We start from the raw sequence: 5607 nt of genomic DNA, 5'->3' as shown, positions 1-5607 counted from the left end.
GATACGTTCGGATTTTGCACTGTTTTAAGGCCTTTATTTGGTCTGTTTTTAATGTTAAAATCACAATTCATGTCCATATTTTGCTTATTTTCTCTATTTTGGTATTTTGACGTGTTTTGTGAGATATGTGCATATTTGAGCCTAAAAAGACAGCAAAATGTCAAAGTTGGAAATCTGGAGCTTTCGAGATGCCCAGCGGTCCGCTGCAACACAAACAGCGGCCATTGGGGCCTAATGACCGCTGAGCGTGTAGTGGTCCGCTCCGGGAAAGTTGTGCATAAAACAAAGAGCACGCTCAGCGACCTTTGGGGTGTGCGCAGCGACCACTCCAAATAATCCAGAAGATACGGGACAATTTCCAACGACCGCTGGGATGAAGTGTAGCGACAGCTGTTCAAGAGGCAGAGGCTACGGATCAACATGCAGCGACCGATGGCCAAGGTGCAGCGGCCCGCTGGGAAAATGCGGCGCACAGAATTGACCTACTTTCTCCCCAACGTTTACCAAACTTATCCACTTTTTGCCTTACTTGCTGGAGCTCGAATTTTCCTCTATAAATATCCCCTCAAACCTCTTCATTAGGATCTTCTTTTTGCCTTATAATTCTAGAGCATAAATTTGAGAGTTCTTCATTGTGCAAGAGGTTGAAGAAGGAATCAAGAGAAGATCAAGGCTACAAGGATTCAACCTTTGGATTTTATTACTTTAGTTCTTATGTTCACTTTGTTTTCCATTCATTTTATGTTTTTAGATTATTCAATTATGTGTCACTAAATTCATAGGATTCTAGGGATGTGTTAGTAACGACTTTGGTTATACAATTCCGTTTTCTATTTAATATCCATTTTAATTTTACTTCGTTTCTTACCTAAGTTGTTCCATAATACTTCACGTTTAAGTGACACATTCGGTGATGATTTAATATAACTTGCTGCATAATCGTGAGAGGAGGTTGGCGAGTTAGATGCACTTAGTAGACACTACAATTAGCTTCGCTTAAAATGGCACTGTTAATTGAGAGTGAGGACTTTTCAAGGGTCTTAGGAGCTTTTAGGAGTTACGAATATAGGATTGACAACCCTAGTGTTAGTAATCTACGCTTGCGCTGCATGGGTAAAACATATGTGACTCGTTCTATCGATGTATAAACTGTGCTAGGGTATTGTAGTTGGAATTTGTATAACCATAACTGTGAAGGCACATCCCTGTAATTCTCTTATCTCTCATATTTTAACTCTTTAATTATTTGCAATTAGTTGTTTTATTGCTTTTAAATTGTTTTTAGTTTTCAAAATTTCCAAAACTTTCAGTTTTCCAAATAGTGACCGAAGCTTAGTAGAAAGTAGCCAATCTGTGATTATTTTCCCCGAGATCGATATCCGATACTGACCTTTCGCTATACTATATATACTTTATATACTTGCAGGTTTATTTAGTGCTAATAAAAAGTGAATCAAATTTTGGCGCCGTTGTCGGGGAATACATTCACTTTGTGATTGATATCTTCAAACGGACGAATTTGCTAATTTGGATTTTACTTGCTTTGTGTTTTTATTTTTGTTTTTGTCGTTTTCAGGTAGTAGATGCGAACGCGTTCTGGGAAGAACATCTTAGAGCCGCTCGATCTCGAACTTGAAAGGACACGTAGGAGAATAAGAAGTGATCGTAACACAATGGAGGACGAGACTAGTGTTGAGTTGGAAAGGCTGCAGGGCTTAGTAAAGCAGTTGATGGATGAAAAGATTGCCCGAGAGGCCCAAGAAAAAAACCAGGGAGATAGTTCTTGTTATGCATATGTTTAATCACGGTAACATGATTAATTTTCCCGAAGCCCCTCATGTAGATGATAATAATTTTGAGTTGCGAATACCCCTTATACATATGGTTGAGCAGCATCCTTTTGCAGGTAGGGCTATAGAAGATGCAAACGCCACCTCTCGAAGTTCGTGGAGATTGCAAACACTCTATGTTACGACCGCATTTTTCTAAGGATAGTGAAAGTGGGTAATCCGCTACTAATAAGAGGGATTAAAGAAACGGAGAAAGAAAGGGGTAGAACTCAAGGAACTTGCCGAAAAGGCCAAATGAATTGATACCATGAAATAGAAGCCAAGTATTCAATTATATGGTCTCACAAATAGAATAATCATCTCATCAACTAAATCAGAGTTCGATGATGAGACTTTGAAATTCTCACTTAACAAAAGTACAACGGAATAAGTCCTTACTAAACGACTTCGTTTATGAAGACACGAATCGTCGAAAGATCCACTTGATTATTTAATAACATCGACTCCGATCAATACTCATTCCTCTTGACGTTCAACCTGCATATTTAAAAATACATGCAGGGCTGAGTACAGGAGTACTCAGTGGACACGTGTCGAAAAGGAAAACATACATTATATAGTTGTAATCCATCAACAGTAACACACAGGGGTTTTCTTAAGAATGTCCGAGCTTACTAAATTCTTTTGTGATCTTAAAAGTTCGTCTGCAGACTAAGTTCTTCAACTTCATACCATATTTGTAAGTTGCGTACCGAGAAGGTGGCCACCTTCAGGGACACCATAGCCGGCTAACCCTCTTGGATGGCTCACGGCCCTTGTGCACAATATTCTGAATAGGATTTGCGGTCCTGTTGGGAACCGAATTTGCTACATAGCTTGGGTGTCGCCAAAACCCTTGGCATATAGCCCCAACATATAGGCCTCAAAAATAAAAATTTCATGGCATGACAACAATTTGAAAATAATCACAGCTTCATTTTGAGAAAAGATGATACTTCATAATTTCACAAGTATTTGATTTATATCCACCCTAATGTGCTGGATATTAAAAGAAAGCCCACCTGATAAGCTTATCTCAAAATAACAACTCTCGTCTGGCCTCACTTGCCCTTGAATAATTTATCCTTTGAAAATAAATAGCATAGCACGTTAATTAGTACTTGAACTATTTCTATTGAGAAAAGAATGCATACATCCTATTGGATATCACCTATATCTTAGTCTCGACTTATAGGATTTTTCTTAATCCTACCTCGGGCTTCACTGCTCTGCAGAGTTTAATTATTCTATTTACTAATTCCGAAAAATTCTATTTTCTCTAACACAATTATTTGTGCTCTTATTTAATAAAATATGGATTCTTGGAAGATCCCTTCTATTTCCTTTCTTTGAATTCTTCTTAAGGCCACCCATGGCGTCGCGGGGCGACGCCGGTCGGCCAATTCACTTCTCCAACTTCAACATTTTCCCACTTCCGGGAACTAAATAAATTATTCGGGAATTAATTACTTAAGCTCCAACTCAATTCCTTAAATTAATTCTAGTCCATGATAATTCAAGTGGCCCAACACTAACTTTAATCCTTGTCCAAAATATAAACCATTCTCGGTCCACATTGTAAACTATACGTGCCCATTCTTCATAATTCACTTTTATTTCACTTCTGGCCCAGACTTTCAATTTATTGGGATTAGCCCATTCTCTTATTTAATTACCTTGGTCCAAGTCATAAAAAGAATTAGTGGAGTGGGCCCAACTAATTTAGTTAAAGTGGTACAAGACTTATACTCCCAAATGCTTCAATCCTCTTCTTCTCCAAAATCCCTAATTCTCGCTTCTCCCTTCTCCGGCGAATTACCGATTGAGGGGGAAGGCGTCGCCTTTCTTCCTCCGGCTCTCTCTCAAACTTCAATTCTGTAAATCTCTAGATTGAGGTATCGGGAAGCAGCGCCTCCATCCGTCCTCATCCCCGGTTATTCGACGAGCAGAGCTCCACCGTCACTTGCCGTTCGCCGCTCCTCTGCGTCGCCGGCAAGCAGCGCTGCTGCATGCGCTCTCCCAGGCTCCCTCCGAAGAGTTCTCCATCGTCAAACGCTCGTCCCCAGAAGGCCTAAAGCTAAATCCCTTTCCCCCTCTCCTTTAATTAATCTGTAAATTTTCGGAGTCCTCGATTGATGATTGATTTGAAACATTGGGGGTTCTTATCCAGTGGAATGAGCTTGTTGTGATGTGAGATTTAAAGCATACTTCTCTTTATTCTTGCTACATTTCATGATTCTTGATGTTAGCTCTACGGTTCTTTTATATAGTCATGTTTTCATAACTCTATGTTTTTTACTATCATGGCAGCAGCATCTTTGTTGTGGTTCTGGACAGAATGGATGTTGAGGCTAAGCCTATGTATTACTTGCTCAGGTTATTGTTGTAAACATCTTATTGAGCTCTAAGTTCTTGGCTAAGTGTTGTGATTGATCTACATGATGCAAGGGGTAATGGGGTGTTGAGGGGGGTTACCTCTTGGTTGGAAATTCTTTGCTGTTTTCTTGCTGCTAACTCCTCTCATCGCTCCTCCCCCTTGCCGCTCTCTTCCTAAGATATAATGTTAAACTTGGGTGTCCGAAAAGTGGGGAGGGAACGAAGGCTGTGGTCTCTTATATAGCTCAACTATTTGGCATTTTGTGCCTGAAATTTTGGGGAGGAAGTCTCCTATTTTGGGGTTGTAAGGTTGGCCCATTTTCCAGTTTGTAAGTAGGCTTCCCATGCCCATTTGGTATATATTTTGGCATCCCAGATTGGATGATCTCATGGCCATTTGTGGATGTATGTGCCCCTTGCAGTAGTTCTCCTCTAATGGTTTATGACTAAGCACGCTTTCTTTTGGCTCTTTATCTTCATCCCTTTTTTGGAAAGATTTGGGAGATCATGCTCCTTGTCCTTTCTTGGTCTTTGGCAGAGGAGATGCTATGTTGTACCATTTACTCTACTACTTTGGTGAAAGCTTAGGGTCATAGCCCTTTTTATTGACAACTTTTAATCCCAATTTGTGTTTACATTGCAGGATTCCTTTGGTGTGATGTGGCTTCCAACTTGGAGCCTTGTGGGAGCATTTTTAGAGAGAGAGAGTGTGGAAAGGGAAAGATATTCTCCTCTTAAAACTTTTTGGCTTCATCACTAAAATAGCTATCTTCCAAAACTTGTTTAATAGTGTTGGTAGGATGAAAGGTGTAGTATAGGTGTGTGTTGTCCCTTTCACACATGTAAGCATGTACTATTTGTATCTCCATATCTTGAATTTCTATTTCCTCAAGGTGTAACCACATTTCTCTAATAAAAGTATCTCATTTACTTTTATCCTTGAAAAATTTCTTTGCACTTTGTTTCTCCCAACAACAATACCCAATTCATTCCAAAGTCGTAAATTACAACGGAAATTCTGCGTCCACACACCTTCTAAATGACAAATTAATTAAGCTAATAAATCTGATTTATCTCGAAAGAAAGGAACGAAATTTCGGGATGTCACATTCCACCCTCCTTAAATGAAATTTCATCCTGAAATTTGCGCTGATTTACTCGAATAGCTCGGGGTAACGCTCCTTCATCTTATTTTCCAACTCCCACGTGGCCTCTTTCTGCCTGTGGTGTTCTGGTGTGCTCGAGATCGACGGATTGGAATTGGATCAAGTTATACGGAAGATAACCGAACCGGTCGGATCAGTTAGCAAATTGTCGTTGCCACTTAATCAAATCAATCCTCAAACCGGCTCACGCAAGAAAATATTTATAACTCCCAATTTGCACAACTTTAATAGTAAAG

At 39.7% G+C, this 5607-nt stretch overlaps 1 long non-coding RNA gene across 1 annotated transcript; it reads left to right on the top strand.

Moving 5' to 3' along the window:
* The first annotated feature begins 3583 nt into the window (after positions 1 to 3583).
* LOC121805020 lies at positions 3584 to 5152 on the top strand. The gene is made up of 2 exons (XR_006051241.1): positions 3584 to 4205; positions 4849 to 5152. It is a non-coding gene; the product is annotated as an uncharacterized LOC121805020 (long non-coding RNA).
* The last annotated feature ends 455 nt before the right edge of the window (positions 5153 to 5607 follow it).

The sequence above is a fragment of the Salvia splendens genome, chromosome 5, assembly GCF_004379255.2.
Source record: "Salvia splendens isolate huo1 chromosome 5, SspV2, whole genome shotgun sequence".
NCBI classification, from domain to species: Eukaryota; Viridiplantae; Streptophyta; class Magnoliopsida; order Lamiales; family Lamiaceae; genus Salvia; species Salvia splendens.
This window is presented reverse-complemented; position numbering and strand designations above follow the sequence as displayed.